Source organism: Eurosta solidaginis, chromosome 1, assembly GCF_040869045.1.
Source record: "Eurosta solidaginis isolate ZX-2024a chromosome 1, ASM4086904v1, whole genome shotgun sequence".
NCBI classification, from domain to species: Eukaryota; Metazoa; Arthropoda; class Insecta; order Diptera; family Tephritidae; genus Eurosta; species Eurosta solidaginis.
The window spans coordinates 149,899,289-149,921,964 of NC_090319.1; positions in this window are offsets into that span (position 1 = coordinate 149,899,289).

The following is a 22,676-nucleotide window of genomic DNA, read 5'->3' on the forward strand; positions in this document are numbered from 1 at the left end:
AAGCGTTGAGCACTATCTGTGCCACTGTCCCGCACTGTCAAAACTCAGGTACCAATGCCTCCACAGACACTCTTTTGGGTGCCTTGCGGAGCTTGAATCTATAAACCCAAACGATATCTTGCGTTTCCTTAGGCAAACGCGCTGCTTTAGCCTCACTGGGGTCTAAACTCTCCTCTTCTTCGAAAGTAGGGTAATAGGAAATAGGGTCCCCCGCGTGGTAGCACAACGGGCCACAACGGCCTACGTGAGTCTCCGCTCGGACAGCGGAGGCAGCCACTCTAACCTAACCTAACCTATTTGCAAAAAATTTGAAAATTTTCATGTGGATGATGTTGTTTTGATGATTTTGGTCTACCCACAAGAAAAACTGTGGGTAAGTGTTTTGTGCGGATATAGTTTTGTTCTCCAAACCTGTGTTGGACCACCCAGGGTAATTTTTTATAAGCGCGGCCGAAGGCCGTCAATGCAGAAAGGTGTTCTGCGCAAAAATACTATGGATCCCACCCCCGGTTTCGGAGTGCTCCGGGTCCATTTTTCGGTTTTTGGAAACAACTTTTGACAGAAATAATATATTTTGAATTTCCGCTCTCGGATTCCTAGTCCTGCGTCTTTTGACACCTCTCCCGATATTTTTGGTCGGGTTTTAGCAGTTGTGGGCTAAAGTAAACAACCAAAAATGACCAGTGGCGAATACACACTAAGTTAGGGTAGTTCTATACGACAGCATAACACTGTTAATATGCGTTAATATCGGGAGAGGTGTCAAACGACGCGTCTTGACATCAGTATTAATAATCCGAAACCGGAAAAGAAAAATTTTAAGTAGTTCAAAAGATATTAACGAAAAACCGAAAAATTACCCACGGGGCCCTCCGAAACCGGGGGTTGGATCCACATTATTTCTGCGCAGAACACCTTTCTGAATTGGCGGCCTTCGTCCGCGCTTATAAAAAATTACTCTGGGTGGGTCCAACACCGGTTTGGAGACCAAAACTATATACGCGCAAAACACTTATGTTCACAATTTTGTTTGTGGGTATTTCCACATGAAAATCGCTAACTTCAACTGCAAATATCTGCGGATAGATATAAAATTTTTGTTTTACGGTTTCGGATTATTAATACTGATGTAAATACCCGTCTTTTGACACCTCACCGATATTTTTTGATGCGTATAGCCAACAAAGCGTTTGGTTTACTTGGATTTGTTAAAAGATGGGCTAAAGAGTTCGACGATTCCGTACCTCACTAAGGTTCTTTACACATCGCTGGTTCGTCCAATACTCGAGTATTGCTCATGCGTTTGGTCCCCTGTTTCTCAAAAGCTTATAAAGCGTCTTGAGGCAGTTCAAAATCAATTTTTGATATTTGCATTGCGCGGCCTTAATTGGGACTCAAGTCTCCACCTTCCTCCATACAGAAGTAGACTTCTTCTTATTAACTTACCCACTCTGGAAAATCGGAGAATATTACTGGGGGTATTGTTCATCCATAAGCTCATTATTGGAGAAATTGATTCTGCGGACCTCCTCAGCCGCTTGTTTTTTGCGGTTCCCCCTAGAGTATCCAGACACTACGTTCCTTTCTATTTACCCCTATTCGACGAAACTTTGCTAAAAATAATCCTCTTCTTATCTGGTGCGCGCACTACAATGACTTGTATAGCTGCATCAGTCTTGAATGTACTTTTGCCACTATACGTAATGCAATACTTGCCTATCTAATTTAAGAGATACAAGCTAATTTAATTTGCCGGCATTTTATTCCTTCCATAAAAAACAGGAACTATCTCGCTTAAGGATGGAGGAATATTTATCAACATGTATCATTAAGAAGGAACAAGACAGTACTGTGTTGATTGGAATCTGGTGCATTCCAACAACGTAAAAAACATGCTTTTTCATGAGTCACTGACCGGAATCGTATGCATTCCGGCAGTATAATCTTATGGGTCAGGCATCGAGTTGATTGGAATCTGGTGCATTCCAACAACACAGGTCATGTTACTTTTTTATGCCTTGTGATGGCGTATCCTCATTACACTACTCTTAGCACTGCCGGATTCCCATGACATGCTGATTGGAATCTTGTTGCATTCCAAAAGGGAGATTGGAATCCACTGCATTCCGAAATCATGCTGAGCGGAATCTGATGCATTCCGCCAGGATAAGATTTCGGCATAAGATCTTATTTCTGCTCATATTTCTTATTATTGTTATATTCTGAAATTAAATAGTAATGTTCATTAATATTTCTTTGTTTGTAATTTAACATTGTTGAAATCTCGATATATCTTAAATTTTATCTTTTGAGTTGTATATTTATATATCTTTTATATTATGCAGTCGACCATAGTTTGTGGTCGACTTTAAATAATAAATAAATAAATAAATAAATAAATTAGCAGTGCCATGCTGTCGTATAGAATTACCTTATATTTAGTAATGCTCTTTAATGTTGAGCTCGTTGCCTCACTATGTAGACGATGTTCAGGGTGTCATAAAAAGCCATCTCGTGGCAGTGTCTTTAAGACTAGGCGACCAGACTGGTGCCAAGTAGCACAATAGCGGCCGGCCAATGGCTTCGTAAGTGGTTAGCAAGGTTTCTTTATCCTTTCCCCAAGTGCTGCCGGCTAGCGACTTGTGGATTTTGTTCCAGCTTTGTACTTTGTATTCAATTTCGGTGGCCTGCGTCTTAAAGGTCAGAGTGTTATCGAACGTTGTCCCTAAGATCTTTGGGGGGCTGACAGTCGATGGCGTAACATAATCAACGTTAACATCCAATATTTGCGCTTTCAACGTCGTAAACAGAGAGACCGTGGATGTGTTCGGCGATAGTACCTGTCGCACGAGGTGATTCCTCAGGGTAAAAGTCTGTAACAGGGGTCGACTGCTAACACGCGCCCAAGTTATCGGGAGAGGTGTCAAACGACGCGTATTGACCTCGACAACAGTATTTTGAAGTCGGAAAAGAAACATCTAATCTATGTCTGGAGATATTTGCAGTTAAAGTTTGCAATTTTCATGTGGTTGTTGTACACAGGAAAAAATTGTGTGGACAAGGGGATTTTGCACGGATTTAATGTTCATCCCACCCCATTGGTGGATCATCCAGAGTATTTTTTTATAAGCGTAGCCAAAGGTCGCCAACGCAGAAACGTGTTCTGCGCAAAAAACACTATGGATCCCAACCCCGGTTTTGGAGTCCCGCGATTTTTTGTTAATATCTTTTGAACGAGTTAATATATGTATTTTCCTCCTTCGTATTATTAATAATATTCGGATATATAATATGTCAAAATTCCTCTCCCGATATTTTTGGATGCGTATTAGCAGTCGACCTTTGTTCTGGAGTTTCACCGAAATTAGAAAGACTGAGGAGATAGCTGTTTATTCTAAAAGCAAACTCGTCTATGAGAGGGCCAAGTACCGTTGCCATCATTATGCACTCGGCGGCGTAGAAAATGAAAATAACTCCTTCTGGTGGGGAACGCAGCCTTGATATGTAGAAATTAAACAGAAGCGGGGATAGGACACACCCCGTGGAACCTCCTATTTAATTATTCTAGGTTTTTATGTTATGTTCCTGAACTGTACGGATGCCTGACGACCATTCAGACGGCGAGGATGGGTGGACCCTTATAAGTTTTTGGAGTCTTTGCTGTGACTGACGGGACATGTATGGAGAAACAAGGGTATGTACATATTTATGAAGCTTATGGACTCCGAAACTACTCCGCAGCTGTGATCAGATTTTCGGGATAACTTCATAGCAATCCTGAGTGTTTCCGTAGTTTTAATCCAAACAATTAATTTTTATGCGAAATTCGTGAAATTTGGAACACATGTAGCTCTTCTTGACAATGTTAGGATTTTGTTGAACTTTTCTTCACCGAAAGTCGATCAGGGCCTGTAATATTTTTAAGAATCTTATTTATGGTACGATATTTTTCAAAATTGCTACCTACCTAGGTAGCCTTTATGATAGGTAAATATTTAGAATATTTTTCCTTCGACGATAGTGGGCGAAGTCCGACGGGTTTTTATTATGCAAGTAAATTTCATTTGATTTATGAAAATATTTAAAAAAAAGTCGAGCGATTTCGGTATGTAATTTTAGCTGATATCCATGCTCTTTTGTAAGCAACCCAACGAAGCAGTCGACAAGACTTTTCATTACCTTTAATCCATTTTTCTTTTTACAAATACAATAACATATTGTAACGAATTTGCTTGTAAATTCTCTTATTTGCGCTTTTGCTAAGTTCGAATCACTAAACTGTTGAATAAATAACTCCAATTTGTAATAATGTAAAATGGCCTTTATTAAAGTACTTCACAATAACAACTGTGCAACGAATAGCTTGCTTAATAACCACACTGATTGATGGCTCAATGAAACTCTACTATTCAAAATAACACTGCTATTGCTAGATATCGTCTTAATCAAACTGCTTGACAACTCAAATCAAACTGAATTACTTCTTACTCGCCTGCCCCGCTTTTATAGTTTACGCTGCATACTTCTAGGCTCTTCGATTTCCAGAAGTTACTAGTTAGTTCGGCTACAAAATCGCCAGCCACAACTACGTGCACAAATTATTGCTCTCTCTTGTGACAACTCAGATAAGATATATGCATGTATTTGTGCATTGCCGCTCAGATGTTCGTATACGTACATATGTGTGTTTGTAGTTTACAGTCTCCCGCACACACATAAGCGTATAAGTAAATTCATGTGTGTGTGACATCTCATCTCTCGCTGCCTTGTATGTAAATGTTGCTCGTCGGAATGTGTACATATGTGTAGACGCAATTATTGATTCGTTTATGTAGATATATAATGATTGAATTATTGATGTGATTTCACGTCACTGCTTAGCAGCGGCCTGGAGATGGCAGCACTCCTTAGTTTTGCTAATATTCGTAACACTGCCCTCCACCTAAGTCTGATCGTCCCGATCAGACAAATCTCCCAATCTAAACGCCGCTAGCATCTCCAAATGTACCACCCTTCTAATCCGTGGTTTCCCAGTGATTTGTATGCGGTAGATGGTACCACTGATCTTCTTCACAACTTTGTACGGGCCTTCCCAACTGCACCGAAATTGGGTTGGAACACCTTTCCGCCGGTGAGGGTTGCTTAACAGTACCAAACTCCATTCCGGAAACCTTCCGAATTATTTTCCCTGTCGTACCTGTGTTCCATCTTACTACTCATTATTCTGGATCGATCTCTCGCACTCTGTTGCTTGGCCAATGAACAACTACTTTGTAGAGCTTTTTCTTGACGGATTGGCTTCACATACTCAGTATCGTTCCGACGTTTCCCAACAAAAGTGCGCGCTGGCTTGAAACCATCCTTGCATTCTTTCTGCAAAATTCTTTCAGTCAATTTAGTGCGTCCATTAGGGTTTGTTGATGCCGGTCTTTTCCTCGCAGGTACTTTTAATTTCGCTTTATTTGGCACATAAGATCCATCAACCTTTGCTCGATCTACTTTCCTTGACTTTCGGGGTCTCTGTCGAATCTCCTCCACCAGCACTCGCTTACTGCTGAACCCTTTTTCCAAACTGAAGTTAAGTGGCACATCTTGGTTCTCATAATGCATCACCCTTCTCTGCATATCGATCTTGATGTCATGGTCAACCAAGAAATCCACTCCCAATATAACTTCATCAACGATCTCCGCCATAACGAATTTGTGTAGAACCATGACCTTCTCAATTAGGACTTCACATATTACTTCTCCCTGGACTTGGTTATATTCGCCTGTGACCGTACGCAATCTCGCTCCAGGTAATGACTTTACTCTCTTGTAGACCAAATCAGATCGAATCAAGGAATGAGATGCGCCCGTATCTACAGTCAGTACACGCTCCTTGCCATCGACATTCCCTCTGACGGAAAGACTGCTCGATTTTCTACCAATTTGCGACACAGATATCACAGGGCATTCAATAGCTGGATCTAGCTCTCGATCTCTACCTCTTACTCGGTCTTGCTCATCTCCTCCAGCTTTGCGTTTACGGCCACCCACATTGTTGGAACTAGTAGGACCAAGATCGCAGTGACGTGCAATGTGACCGGACTTCCCGCATTTGAAGCATTTGATAACTTTTTCACTCCGCTTTTGCGATCCTTTCAGCGCCTCCAATATTGCGTCTACCCACTCTGGCCTTTCTACTTCCACACGGCGTGCTTTGAAAACTGGCTTACACAGAAGCGAAGCTGTTTCCTGAATCAGAGCTTGTGACACCGTTTCTGCGAATTTTGGCTTTGGGTTCGCGTATGTGGCTCGCTTCGTTTCGACGTCCCGTATGCCATTTATAAAGCTCTGAATCTTCACTCTTTCCGTGTATTCCACGGGTGCATCCGCATTTGCAAGATGAGCCAATCTTTCAATGTCCGAAGCAAACTCCTGCAAAGTCTCGTTAGCTTTTTGGTAGCGGTTTTGCAATTCTATTTGAAATATCTGTTTCCTGTGTTCGCTTCCGTATCGCCGTTCTACAGCAGCCATCAATGCGTCATAACTGTTTCGTTCGTACTCTGGAATAGTCTGTAAGATTTCCGCGGCAGGCCCTTTCAGTGCCACGAACAGAGCTGCAACTTTATCTTCAGCATTCCATTGGTTCACTGCTGCGGTCTTCTCAAACTGTAGCTTAAAGACCTGAAAAGGAACAGAACCGTCAAAGGATGGTGTCTTTACCTTTGGATTACTCGTTGAAACTGCTGGGCGATTTAGTTGCAACTGCTCGATACGTCCTCCCAAAGCATCCACCTCGGCCTCGATTTTATCCTGTCGACCACTGAAGCCTTCATGAAACTGGGTTAGTTTTTCTTCCATATGCGCTTCCAGTTTAGATGATATACGGACTTCCTGCTCTTCTAGTTGTGTGGAGATCTGAGATGATATCTGTGCTGAAATTTGTGAAATACGCGTTTCTTGTGCTTCAATTTTCGATGTTATTTCTGACGACATTTCTGCAATACGTGTCTTCTGTTCTTCCATCTTGGATGTTATACGGTTCTCCTGGGATTCTAGTTGAGATGCCATATTTATCTTTTGTTCTTCCAGTTGAGATGCCAGTTGAGATGTTATATCTGTCTTTTGCGATTCCAGTTGAGAAGCCACTGTCGATGTTTGAGCAGATATTGCAGCCAAAATCATGTTCAAGTCTGTGCTCGTAACTGTCTGCGATGTTTCGTTTTTCTCTTCAATTTTTGTTACTTCCTCGCCATCAAGATGAAAGTCATACTCTTCCACATCAATTCCTTCCGCTTCCATTGCCTCTCGTAGCCGTGCCTGAAGTTCAAGTTTAACGCCGCTTGTATTCAATCCACGGCTCTCCAACTCCTTCTTTAGTTGCTGGATCTTCAATTCACTGAACTTTGCCATGTCCTTGTTGTCCTCCGGAATTTATTCAACAATCCCACTTCTGGCACCAATTGTAACGAATTTGCTTGTAAATCCTCTTATTTGCCCTTTTGCTAAGTTCGAATCACTAAACTGTTGAATAAATAACTCCAATTTGTAATAATGTAAAATGGCCTTTATTAAAGTACTTCACAATAACAACTGTGCAACGAATAGCTTGCTTAATAACCACACTGATTGATGGCTCAATGAAACTCTACTATTCAAAATAACACTGCTATTGCTAGATATCGTCTTAATCAAACTGCTTGACAACTCAAATCAAACTGAATTACTTCTTACTCGCCTGCCCCGCTTTTATAGTTTACGCTGCATACTTCTAGGCTCTTCGATTTCCAGAAGTTACTAGTTAGTTCGGCTACAAAATCGCCAGCCACAACTACGTGCACAAATTATTGCTCTCTCTTGTGACAACTCAGATAAGATATATTCATGTATTTGTGCATTGCCGCTCAGATGTTCGTATACGTACATATGTGTGTTTGTAGTTTACAGTCTCCCGCACACACATAAGCGTATAAGTAAATTCATCTGTGTGTGACATCTCATCTCTCGCTGCCTTGTATGTAAATGTTGCTCGTCGGAATGTGTACATATGTGTAGACGCAATTATTGATTTGTTTATGTAGATACATAATGATTGAATTATTGATGTGATTTCACGTCACTGCTTAGCATCGGCCTGGAGATGGCAGCACTCCATAGTTTTGCTAATATTCGTAACAATATATACATAAGTATTGAATTAAAAAGAAAGATATTTTTAAAATAAATATTTGTATATTTCATTATTCAGTCTTTTTTTTAGTTTGCAGATTTTGTAAATAAGGCAGGTCATATATCTTAAAGCTACAATATAAAATAACAACTCCAATGCAAAATAATAAAAACGGAATAAAAACTATATACATTAAAAGAAAAATCCATTCGTAAAAAACTAAAAATTAACTCTAAAAATAAATGCATATAATATTTCAAAAAATTTTTTGCATACGCGTTCCCACACCCTCATCATTGAAAGTTAAACCTTGATGATGATGCGATTAGTAGAACAAAATTCGAAGCATTCAGGCAAGCAGGTACAAATGGCAATGTTAGTTGCAGGTAATATAAGGAAAACCATGGAATCGCCAGAAATGGCCAAGATTGAAATTGGCAGCTCAAAACATTTTCAGCGCAGAACGAAAGACAGCCATTGCTACTGGAAATATTATTAAAGAGGCAGTTGCTGACAGCGTGGATATATCTACCCATTCCGATCATACACAAAGCACCTGAGTTAAAGGAAGATACTATACTGTCAAGCACCTACACCTACTGCACATTATCTGACGGCATCGCCATTAGCGTGCACCTTTATGTTGGCCGTTGATTTGTTGGCGGAGAAGTTGCACCCTGAGAGCGTGTAATTCTTGCTCGTTCTCCTCGAGGGTTCGTTGATACTGAATTTGCGCTCGAAGAAGATTCTCTTGTAGTAAATGCAGAGCGTCGGAATTCGAAGCTTCTTTTTGGATCTGTCGTTGTCTTTCCTCCACGACATTCCTCTTGTATGGAGGAATTTTCCGCAGGCGATCGACTTGGGTTGTTGGCATTGGTTGTATTGCTGGATCCAACTCCGTGCCAGGATCGACCTGGGCTACCGATTTTGGCCGTGCTGCTTCAAAATCCACCCTGCAGCTGGAAATTTCTTCCAACGCATCTGCAGAATCGTCGTCGTGCAGCTCCGCCACCACGTATGTGTCCCTGTCTATTAAAATAGTATCCTCCTCTAACTCAGGAGCTATCATGCTCTGAATGAGGAGATCTTCGCAATCCACATTTGGCACTTCAATAATATTACCTGTAGCTCTTTCTGCTCTCCGCTCTGCACCAAATGATTTTTTTGCTGCCAGTTTCATCCTTGCCCATTGTTGACGCAATTTTGTGACCTCCCTTTCATATCCAGCAGCCAGCATTGTCATTTTAACCTGGTTCCATGCATCTCTCTTTTTTGTTATCATCGCACCATCATTTGATATATCCTCCATGATGCGGATGTGGGACGCAATGCATTCACGCAAGCAGGCCCCTATGGTCCAATTTCCCTCACGGACTCGTTGTTTCGTTTCCTAGAACAACAATGAAGTTACTTTTTTACAATACTTACATTTTCGGTTTCTACTTACATTTATCTGCTGCATTTTAAAATAATTTGTGTAAAAATAAATAAATAGAAAAATGGCGAAATAAATGTTGTCGCTTTGCCGGTATGTATCCTTTTTGTAAATATCAGCAGGTAAAAGGTGATATTTTAAAATAGCTGAAATTCCTTCGCTACGCTTATCGAAACTTTTTTTTCATGTGGTTACCCTGTACATGCTAATTTTAGCTGAAATCTGTGTTTAATATGACTATGACAGACAAACATTTTAAATTCTATTCTAAATTTACGCAAGATTTTAACTAAAGAGTATTTTAGTCAGCGACTATGATTACGGGTCATTAAATTTTTGTTAAAATTTGACTTTAAAAAATATTTTTTTAAAGAGTGGGCGTGTTCGTCATCCGATTTTGCTAATTCTTATTTAGAGTACATATAGTAATAGGAGTAACGTTCGCGCCAAATTTGATCATGATATCTTCAACGACTGCCAAATTACAGCTTGCAAAACTTTTAAATTACCTTCTTTTAAATGTGGGCGTTGTTACGCCCATTGTCCAGAATTTTACTAATTTTCTATTCTGCGTCATAAGGTCAAACCACCTACCAAGTTTCATCGCTTTATCCGTCTTTGGTAATGAATTATCGCACTTTTTCGATTTTTCGAAATTTTCGATATCAAAAAGTGGACGTGATTATAGTCCGATTTCGTTCATTTTAAATAGAGATCTGAGATGAGTGCCCAGGAACTTTAAGCAGGTACCCATCATTTCTAAGTTAAATGGTTCCGTGAAAAAGAGGTGAAGATATCTTATTATATATGAGTTTGCCGGGGATTGCCCGTATCGCTTTAAATTTATGAAAACATTTATTTCAAGCAATTTTTAATTTTATAATTTATTTAATACTTTGGGAAAAATTTAAACAACGTGACATCAGGATGGACAAGGCGACAGCTGTTTCGATTATACCTTTTAAATCTCTTCAAAGCCTTTTCTCCCGGGAGTGGGAGTCGAACCCGCACTCCTACGATAATTGAAATGGTTATAAACGCATTCAGCTACGTCATGCCTTAGTTGTTGTAAAGTTTTTCCCAATTGCCTTCTTACGCATATATTATCTTTCACACATCACATAATTCGTATGTAGTTATGTGTTAAAGTTATGCATGTTTGTAAGGCGGTTTTCAGAGAAACTTGGTATTTTGTTGTTGTTTTTGTTCTATTTATAGAACTACAACGAATTAACCAAATGTTGTATACTTATATGAGTTTGGCAGGGATTGCCCGTATCGCCTTAAATGTATGAAAACATTTATTTCAAGCAATTTTTAATTTTATAATTTATTTAGTAATTTGGGAAAAATTTGAACAACGTGACATCAGGACGGACAAGGCGACAGCTGTTTCGATTATACCTTGTAAATCTCTTCAAAGCCTTTTCTCCCGGGAGTGGGAGTCGAAAAATTGGGAAAAACTTTACAACAACTAAGGCATGACGTAGCTGAATGCGTTTACAACCATTTCAACTATCGTAGGAGTGCGGGTTCGACTCCCACTCCCGGGAGAAAAGGCTTTGAAGAGGTTTACAAGGTATAATCGAAACAGCTGTCGCCTTGTCCGTCCTGATGTAACGTTGTTTAAATTTTTCCCAAATTATTAAATAAATTATAAAATTAAAAATTGCTTGAAATAAATGTTTTCATACATTTAAAGCGATACGGGCAATCCCCGGCAAACTCATATAAGTAGACAACATTTTGTTAATTCGTTGTAGTTCTATAAATAGAACAAAAACAACAACAAAATATCAAGTTTCTCTGAAAACCGCCTTACAAACATGCATAACTTTAACACATAACTACATACGAATTATGTGATGTGTGAAATATTATATATGCGTAAGAAGGCAATTGGGAAAAACTTTACAACAACTAAGGCATGACGTAGCTGAATGCGTTTATAACCATTTCAACTATCGTAGGAGTGCGGGTTCGACTCCCACTCCCGGGAGAAAAGGCTTTGAAGAGATTTACAAGGTATAATCGAAACAGCTGTCGCCTTGTCCGTCCTGATGTCACGTTGTTTAAATTTTTCCCAAATTATTAAATATTTTATTATAGTTCTTAAATTGATAACCAGAGAAATTAGTTAATGGTCCAAATGTCTTAACGCAATTACTTAAGTGTAATAAAACGTGCACATTATAATAAATACTATATTGTCCGAAAATTACTAAAACTGTGTCTATAAAAGGTCCAGCATAACTTGAGCGTTATCGGCATTCTTTTGAAAAGTCCTAGGGTAAGAAAGAAAACGAGAAGCACAGTGAAGTAATAAAAACTTATAGTAAAAGTCTTCATGTATAAAGTTTTTTAAAAGAAAACTCCTTTATAAAAAAGGAATTGGCGATATTCAGTTGTTTTGCAATTTGCCAATTCATCAGGTCCCCTGGGTAAACGAAGAAACTCTTTGGGAATATAGTTTCGCAACGACTTTAGATGATTAGATACTTTTTCTTTTTCCCCATTTGTGATATTATAATTTGTTTTGTTGTTTATTAAACGCATCAACATGTTTCATTACACCTAAATCTAACAGATGCATTAGGTCAACTGGTACCTGAGAAACCATCGCCAAATTTATTAATTCCAGAGGAGTTTTATTTTTATCAAATTGTTTTTGATGATGACTCAATTATTTTCTACAATTACAGTCATTGTCAGAAATAAGGTCCCCAGACTCTGTGACATAAGTCAGAACCGTGCCAATTTTTTCTCAACTTGGTTGCATTTTGTGCAACCATGACTAGACACATGGCTAACGATGCCACATATGAACGCCTTTGGGGGAGCAATGCAAATAATTCCTCTTACACTGGGAGGAACAACCTTATCTCCGACAGCTACTCCAGTTTCAAACAAACTCTTTAGTTCTTGTATAAGTTCCGATAAAAATTCGTTTACATCTACATAATGTTTTTCTTTTTTGTACCAATATAAACACCAACTGGAAACACTGACACTTCGGACACATTAGCAATTTTAACAAGAATTGGCCACAACAGAGTTTTGGAACTTTTAAATAGTGGTACATCGTCAATGTTAACGTCTACTAGAAGTTGTTCTACATTGTTTGCAATAGCCAAGACTTTACGAAATGGCGAATGGCATTATACTCCTGAAGATATTTTATGCAACTGGAGCTTATCTCGACTTATACTAAACGATTTTGCTTTCAAGGGTACGTTTAAATTCTCCCCCACGAAAATCATTGAAAAAAGTCTTCAAGGCATTCTCTAGTAGGCCTATGTAAAAATACCAATCTCTTAGCTTATCCCTTAATAATTTTTTTGGCTCATTCTCCATTTCAAAAACCGTATTATTACCGCATACATTTTCATAACAGTCACCGTTTCGTTTTTGCACATGTGCACTATTTGGGTTTTGCAATTTTTGAACATATACTTCTCTTTCTTTTTTAAACAGCTTTCGTAGGTTTCTCCTGCTGCTTCCCCTCATGATGCACAGTACTAATAATTTATTACCTATAAGATTATATTTTTATTAACTTTTATTTAATTTTATATTGCAATTATTTATCATTTTCTTTCACTAAATGTGTTTTTTATGAAGTTACTGAGAGTTAACGCTGACTGAAAGTCAGCCTAAAAAATTAACCAGCTTTTAAGAGGGCAAGTCTGTACTTTGCGGTTGGGGCATTGTCAGCTTTCATAATTTGACTATTTTATTTCAATACACTATGCAACATATACTCGCCGAAAACTGACTTTTCATCGACGAATTACCATGACCTTGCGATGGTAGGACCTGGCAAGTCCACGGTTTTAGGTTGCTCTAAATATTGGCATGGAACATGTTTTTTTGCTGTGGGTTACTGTGGCCCTACTCGCTATCTGTGAGTTTTAAAGTGTACACAAGAAATTGTGTAAACTTTGAAATTCTGATTCTGTAAAGCAAAACTGTGAACAAAAACAACTCACTGATAAAAACTACGTGAGTTTTCTGGGCAGCCAGTGTACATTATTGTGACATTCAAAACTCATACGCACTGTTGCAAAATGACTTTTTTCTTTTTAATGCCGTTTGATGAATATATTCGCACTGATATAAGACTTTTACTTTCAGCGCTCATTCAGCAAAACAATGTGCACAATAATTTACAGAATCGCATGAAAATTTAAAGTGTAAATTGTGTGTGCAAATGAGTTTTCAATGAGTGTACATTTTGCAGTTTTTCACAGTAAGAGAATTGACCCCCTGGACTACAAGTGAATAGAGTAGTGATCATATGAAATACTTTCAGCATTGTAACGGGAGCGTATTTCGCATTGATCCTTCTTTGGTTTAAACAAACTGAGATTTCTGCTCTCAAATTCAGAATGAAATAGTGTAAGAGAAAAGAGCCGCACATTTTTAGCTTTACACCAATCTTTTGAATAAAGGCGAACATATTTGTATATAATGTGAATTCATTGTCGGGATGGTGTCAAATAATAAATTCAAATTTTGTCTTCCGGTTAGGTTTTTCGAGATTTTTTTTGCACCTTATTATGTGTATTCAAAAGCTTCTTAGCCCAATTCAACACAATCCGCCGCCCAATATTTAATGTGTTCAAAAAAGAGTTTTGCACACGCGAAAATTTTCATTCTTGACGTTCAAATCGTATTTCAAGGAACAAACTTTCCTGGATACATAGTTTCTGCACGATTGCGAAGAAGAGAAAACGCTACCAAGTGCACCAACTTAATTACATATAGTTGTTTTTGCTTCCAATTCATTTCCCAAAAGTTATCGAATATTATTTGCCTTTGAGCATCATTCACATATACACAATTCATTACACTTTTTTGTTTACACTGACATCTTGGATTTATTTCTCTGGGTTGCTAGTATATTTTGTAGTTCCACACCCCATCTTCCTTTTGTCTTTCATGGAAACTTATACCATTCATTCGTCGTTTTTTATTTGTTGCGCTAATCCACGTTTCGTTTTGCACTTGATTCTCTTTTTCCGTTTATTGGAGTATGTTGATATAAAAGAAGAATCTTATACAGTGGCGCAGTGACGGGGGCCAGGGGCTTATTGCCCCGGGCGCTATTCACAGGGGCGCCTAATGGTCCGAAAAGCGGAGTTTCCTGGATAATTTGTATTTTTATTATAACTGATTTCTGGAAAACAATTTTCTATACTATAAATTGCAAGCATATATCCGAGACACTTGCGACAGGTTGTATAATAATTGAAAGCATACTCGTATACATTTTTTCTCACGTACATCGTTACGATGGGAGTTATTAAAAAATGATTTAACAAAAACTGTCAAACGTGAATCTGAAACACGATGGAGCGCCAGAATACAAACGGTCAGCGTTATCGGCGATGGGCAAGAGAATGTAGTAGAACACTTAGAACAATTAGCAGAGAACACTAACAACACAAGTAACACCAGAAGCGAAGCTACAGTTCTATATACTAAATTTTAGTTTCATAACATTAGTTCATTTCTGGTATGAAATTTAAGAGCATTGATCATATGCAGCTCAGATTACAAGATCCGGGGATGGATTTTAGAGAAGCGTATCATGATCTTAAATCTTTAGAGACTGTATTGTTCGAAATTCGAGACACTCTCTGTGAAGAAGCAATAAAAAAAGCGAAGTGTCTTTGTGAAAAATGGGATATTGATATAGTAAAACCTGTAGAGATGTAGGTCTTTCCGCAGAATGTGAAATTTCTCGCGTTATGAAAAGTGTTCTCGATCGTCTCCAACAGGAAATTTAGATTTAGATTTCTCTCTAGGAAATTTGCCAAACAAGGATAATAACGACTTATGCCCGGTTTTTCAGTACAAGTTCAACTCAGTTTGTGAGTTAAAAAAAACGCTTTAACTTATTTTGCAGTTTTTTAGTCTACTTTAAATGAAGTTTAAGCTGATCTTAAGCGGCCGATTTGAAAGGGTTAAACTCTAGTTAAGCTATTAGTTATTTGCGTTTGTTCGAAGTGACGTCGAATATACCCAACAAGCATTTGGGCTTCAGTACCATTAGAACTCATGTTGATAACTAGGCATACTTCTAAAATCTCAAGAGTTGATTCGAAACAGTGGCTTAACTCGAAATTCATAGCGTACTCAGCAAAAGAAGAATTTTTTTATAAACCAAAAAATGCTTTTACATAAGTTGAACAAATTTAAGTAATAGCATTTTTTTTTTTTTGTTTATAAAAAATGTCCTCTTTTGCTGAGTACACTATTATTCAAAAATGCTATTACTTAAGTTGAACAAATTTAATTCGCTTCCCAAGGCAGCCGGTTCTATGTACCGGAGCGACTCGAGATTTTTCCCAACCAAGGGCTGTCATTTCAGCGTAACCCCATTTAATTTGTTGCGTCCCTCCCACAAATTTTCATCCTCCCAGCAGCTCTTTGCAGCGGGACTGCGTCATACTCTCCTGCTGCGGGGAGCTATCGAACCCAATTCGGGTCCGTCTCCTGACCACGGTTCTTAGAAATGGTTCTTTTGCGTTTGCCGGCAAAGAATCTTTTTAGGACGGTCATACTCTTGTCAGTGTGTCACGTGCAAGGGATGGATGCATTGGACAGGTTGTTCTGAGCTAGATCCCAAAACCCGATGTCCTCGTAACTTTTATAAATATTTTTTGGCTCCTTGCTGTTCACGCCCAAGGACGTCCCGTAGTGTACGCCTCAGGGCCCTCCCCCCTCCCCCACTACCTTCCGGCAGCTCTGCTGCTCAGCAAGCCACAACAAGTACCCGCTGCTGCTCGCGCCCTACGCCACCAGCTCATACGACCGCTCCGACTCATAACTACAATCTCCATAGTAGAATCGGTATGCCGAGCAACAGCCCTCGCCCCTGTCGTCTTCCCCATCTTTTCCGGCAGCAATCGTCTAGGTCAGGGAAACAGACTCTTAGTCCCTACCACCTTTTGCACCGTTTGCCAGCACAGAATATATATGTTTGCGTCATCCGCCCAATGCAGCTCATGCCTTGGAAGGTGCCACTTTCCTAGTTGTTCTGGTCTCCGCGACGGCAACCCCCCGACGGGCTTCCATTGCGCCATGTTGCCAGGCCGCAAACCCAAATACACCGGGTACCCCAATGGGTTACCCAGGGACGTATTGTCCCAGGGCCACAACAGCAATTGCCTCCTGGCCTCCCAGAACTCAGGCGTAGTGACCCTTCACTTACTCCTAGAGTGACGACGTCTCCCCGCTGCTCTTCAAAATTCTGCAGTTAAATTGTATTGGATTAACTAGGAAGATCACGGAGATAATCGATTCACAGCACGATCTGCTATGCAGATCTGTTCTGGGTATAGATAGATAGATAGATGTTGTGAGGTTAAGCACTGCGACCTATTGGTCTATTGTGCCCTCAATTCTCTTTACAACACTTCATCCAAGCCGAGTTCCCTGAGAAAATCCAGAATGGTTCCCGGCTTCAGAGAGTGTATGTGACTATTTCCTAGTTTTGATGATCCTAGGATTCTAAGTCTTCGTCTCGTGACTGCCTCACATTCCTTCAGGATGTGTTCTGCAGACTCATCTTCGACATCACAGAAGCGACAGAGGATACTAGCTGATATGCCCAATTTATGCATGTGGCTCTTTAGCCTACAGTGACCTGTGAGTATACCTATTACAATCCTAAGGCTACTTTTTGGGAGGTTAATCATAGCCTTATATCGCTTCGAGTTGTACCCTTCTATTAGTGCCTTTGCCTGCCGAAGTCCTGGACTCTCGCGCCAGTGTTGTTCTCTGAGGCACGCCTCCTTTTGTATAAAGTCCTCCCTTATTGTATGTGACCCTATTGGCACCATAGGCTCGGGTCCTATTGGCTTTCCGGCCGCTGCCAACTTGGCAAGCTCGTCGGCTCGCTCGTTACCATCCACTCCTCTGTGTCCAGGTACCCATGCCAGACGGATGGTGTTGTTGACTCCTAGATTGTTTAACCTCTCCACGCACTCAAGGACTGTTGATGATTTGATCTCAACCGAAGCTAATGCCTTGAGTGCAGCCTGACTGTCGCTGAGTATAACGATTTTCTCGTTGGTATATCCCCGCTGTAAATTTATCTCTGCACACCGGCTTATGGCAACAACTTCGGCCTGGAAGATGCTCGGATATTTTCCGAGTGGTAGGGATATTTTGGTTCGGGGCCCGAAGATCCCCGCTCCTATGCCCTCCGGTGTCTTCGAGCCATCGGTGTACCATATTATAGTGTGTTCCTGGTGAAGCGCTTCAATCCTGGAGGTGTCCCACGTTCATTTGTTCCCCAGCTCTATTTTGAAGCGCTTCTCAAACTTAATTATCTTCCTCGTATCATCTCTGGGAAGTTGGATAAGTGGAATCTGCTCCTGCAGCTTCGCCATGCTCCGTGACTGTATCACTTTGCCTCTTCCACATCCCTCTTTAGCTATGTTTACTAAAGTACTCCTGGCTGCCTGCTCAATTATTATATGTAGAGGCGTTAACTCAAGCAGCACTTCTATTGCTGCCGTCGGGCATGTTCGCATGGCTCCCGTAATGCAGACACACGCTAAGCGTTGAAGCTTCGTGAGCGATTTTTGTACGGTCACCATGGTTGTTCTTGATGCCCACGCAACTGCTCCGTACACTATGATAGGTCTCACTATCATAGTGTACATCCATCTGCAATACGTCTGCACACCAATATTGCTCTTGTAGCCTTTGATATGGTGTTGTCGACGTGTTTCTTCCATAAAAGCTTAGAGTCAAACGTGACTCCCAAGTATTTCACCTCAGACGTGTACTCCATCTGTACTCCATCCATTGTGATTTGCCTAATCCCTTCCAGTTTCCTTTTCCTGGTAAAGGGCACAATGGATGTCTTGTTAGGGTTGATGCTTAGCCCTACCTCAGTACACCATTCTTTCGTTAACCTCAATGCCCTTTGCATTATGTCGCAAAGGGTGCTCTCAAATTTGCACCTTACAATGATAACAATATTATCCGCGTACCCCTGACATCGGATTCCGTTGTCTGAGAGCCTCTGTAGAAGTTCATCTACTACCAGGCTCCACAGCAGGGGTGACAGGACGCCCCCTTGTGGACATCCTTTCGTTGTTTTAATCTCTACTGTACCGTCCCCACTTGAGGTTTCGGCAATCCTCGTGCGCAATAAGGCGTTTATCCACATACGGATTGGACGCTGTATCTCTCTTCTCTCGAGTACCCGATTCACACTTTCGTGTGCCGTGTTGTCGAAAGCCCCCTCTATGTCCAAAAATGCGCATAGAGTTATCTCCCCGCACTCGAGCGCACTTTGGATTTCTGTGGACAGCTGATACAGTGCAGTTTCTGTCGACCTGCCTGTTCTGTATGCATGCTGATCTTTATGTAGTGGCACTCTAACGAGAGCCTTTGATCTAATCTCATGGTCTACAATCTTCTCCATTGCTTTGAGAGCAAAGGATGTCAGGCTTATAGGCCTAAAGGACTTAGGACTGGAGTAGTCCTTTTTAGCCACCTTAGGTATAAAGACCACTTTTGCTCTTCTCCACACCGTCGGGATGTATGCCAGTGCGAGGCTATCCCTCATAATCCTGACCAGGTGTGGGATCAATTCCTCGCCCTGCTGCAGAAAGGCTGGATATATACCATCCACTCCCGGAGACTTGTAGCTCTGGAAAGACTTTACTGCCCACTTAACTGTGCCATCGTTGAAGAGTTCTTTAGCGAGGTTCCAATCTGTGGGTGTTGGTCTCCCTTCTCGAGCCTCCTCTGTTGAGGTATCCGAGGATGCGTCCGGGAAATGAGCTGCAAGCAGGGCACGTGCTCTTTCTTCCTCAGTCCTTGAGTAGGTTCCATCAGGGAGCTTAATTGATAGTCGTGTCTCCCCTTGGTCCTTGGCTAGGGCTTTGTGGAGCCTTGCCGCCTCTGGAACCTCCGAAATACCCTCGCAAAATTTCCTGAAGCTCTTTCTTTTAGCTTTTCTAATCTCTTTGTTATATGCTGTTAGATTCGCTGTGTATTGCTCCCAGTTTCCCGTGCGCCTCGCTTGGTTAAAGAGTTTGCGCACGGTTTTCCTCATTTCCGAGAGTTTCCTCGACCACCAGGGGGTTTTATTTCCTGGGCCTTTGGATTCTCGACAGCTAGAGTTAAATGCTTCAATAATGACACGGTTGAAGTTATTAACTCTTGTCTCCAATTCCATATAACTTGTTCCTCTGTTCCTACTATCTATGATAGGAAGATTTCCCTCTATTATGTTCCTGAACATGTCCCAGTTTGTGTTCCTGGGGTTTCGCCTTGGTGGTCCTTCTATGGGCATAGCCCCGATGGCGAACTGGATAATAAGATGGTCCGACATTGAGGGTTCAGAGGAAACCCCCCATCCAGAGACCAGCTCATCAGCCAGATCGTTACCCAGGGTTATGTCCAGGACTTCTTCTCTAGACCTAGTGATGAAGGTTGGTGAATTCCCAACGTTGTATATGCTTAGGTCATTACTAATAATAAATTCAAGAACGGACTCACCCCTCGAATTGGTGTCTGTACTGTTCCATACCTCGTGGTGCGCATTCGCGTCGCATCCCATGATCAACGGTATTTTTGCCCATCTGCAGTATTCCGTCAGTTTCTTCACACCCTCTGGAGGGACCTCGTAGTTGTCTCCCGCAAAGTAGGCCGCTGCGAAGACGATGTCTGTTGACTCTCCTTGTATTACCATCGTCGCCTGAACTGCTACGAGGTCTTGACTCATAAACTCTGTAATGCAAAAACAGTTAATGGAGTTGTTAAGCACTGTAACGAACCCCGGTCGTCCGGGTCTATAGCCAGGGTATAACTCGGTCGATGGGTTCCCTTACAAAGAAAAAGAATTCCTCTATGTTAAATTGAAATATCCAATTTATTTATTCGGTTCTTATTAGGGTAGGAATCTTCCGTAATGGTCGCTACGCGTCTTACTATATGCCTATATCTTCTTAACTCGAAAAATGCGTAATTTAAACAACCTGAGTGGTCACTGCCAGTTGTTCCGTAGTGGTCGCTACGCGTCCCACTATATACCTATACTTTCCTTCCTTGTAATATACGTAACTTAAGCAACCTGAGTGGTCACTACCAGTTGCTCCGTAGTGGTCGCTACGCGTCCCACTATATACCTATACTTTCCTGCGTTGTAATATACGTAACTTAAGCAACCTGAGTGGTCACTACCAGTTGCTCCGTAGTGGTCGCTACGCGTCCCACTATATGCCTACTCTTTGGCTGGTCAGCCCCTAACTAACTTTTGTTTGGTAGTGGCCGCTCCTTTTATACGATTTTGGTAGTCGGTCGCTGCAATTCAAAGGTACAATTCAGAAAAAATGTGTATAAGCTTAAAGTATTCAAGTTTATAAAATATTTGTGGAGTCCCAAAACGCCTGCACTTTGGGGTCTTCACATCCCCCCGTTACTTCCACGGAGCGTGACCGTTACCGCACCACTCCTATTGATCCGCACCCTGAAGATTTTTCCCGCTACGTGTACCTGGAACGTTTGGCACTTCCCCGGCCGGTGTATGGTTTGTTTGGCTATTTCTCTTGTGACTTCTTTTGGCACCGGTTCGACTCCGCTAAAGTTTTTTATAGGCGGTGTTTGATCGGTCGGACTCACTCCTTCCAAGAGCCACTTTTCCACCTCTTCGATGGTTTCCGGGCTTACCGGTTCTTCCTCGGCGTTGATGACCTCGTCTAGCCAGCCTTCCAACCACCTCTCGTCTGCGCATAGGCTTAGTGTGTCACCCTCTGGTTCGTTTGTTGGTGCACCGCATATTTGTAGTTTCTGCGGGGTCTTCTTCGGTTACTCCCTCATTATAAAGCCGGATGCGTACATCCATCTGTTTGGAGTACTCGATGTACCCGTTGCCTGCCCGTGTGCTTTCGACCTCCTCACCTCTACCGTACCTCGTCTCCTTGGCTCTTCTTCGGAGGAAATGCTGATCGGTGTGGTGGCTCTCGTTATTGCTCCGGCCTCTTCGTTGTCGCTTTCGTCTGACGGGATAATTATAGGAGGTTCGTTTAACCCTTCGTTTGCGGCGCTGCTCGGGGCAAGGTGTCCGCATTCCGAGGTGCTGTTATGCTCACTACTACTGCCGTAGCTTGAGTTTCTTTCCTCGATATCCTCGTTGTTGATGCGGCGCAGCCGGATGCGCAGACTACCATCGGTTGAGCTCTCTGCAATAAATTTTTGTCTTCTGTCCATGACTGCGATTTGTTAATGAATGTTATTATGGTGTATAGTTAATTGCAGCTTCCTTTATGTGACAACTGCGCTTGCCTACGTTGAAGTACCTGCTCAGTGTGTTGTTTGTGTTGTTTGGTTTCTCGTTGTTGGCGCTGGCCACCAATTTGTTTCTTGGATCGTACTTCATCTTCACCTTCTTGTTTGTTATTGTCCTGGCGATAGTGTTGGCGTTGTTGCTGATCGTTATTGATTGCGTTGTACTTGTTGTTCTTTTCTGTTCGTATGGCATTTCAACTTTCTTGGTTGTTCTTGTTCTGCTGATAATATTAACGGAGTGGATGATTATCCGTAGTGTTGCCTTTTGGGGTAACGCGTTGTTGTTGCCGTGTTGTCATTTTCCTTTACTAGAAAGGGATTTATTAAACAAAAAAAAAATTGTATCAGCATTGTTGGTGCGTGCATATGTAAATAAGTGTTTGTATTTAATATGCTTATTAATAAAAATTGTAATTGGGGCTGCTTGTGCTTCTTCTTACAACATTGTGTGTGTGATAAGACTTAACTTTGCTCTTCTTCTCCTTCTTATAGTTCTTCTTTTCCTCGGTTAATTTTGTGACTCTCCGCCATCCGTGTAGTTGGTTGCTTAATTATGTTCCGCGTAATTATTTGTGCTTCTTCTTCTTCGCTCTTTGAAGCTTCCGCTTCCGGCGTTCTTCGTAATCCTTTGTGCTTATTTGTCCTTCTCCGCTCGTCGGTGGATTAGGTTCAGAGGGGTGCCCAGGGCGGGTCTCGCTTAAGTCTCTTGGTCGGTCTTGTCTTCATAAAATGGTTTTATTTCACTTACGTGTGCGGTTCTTCTTCTGC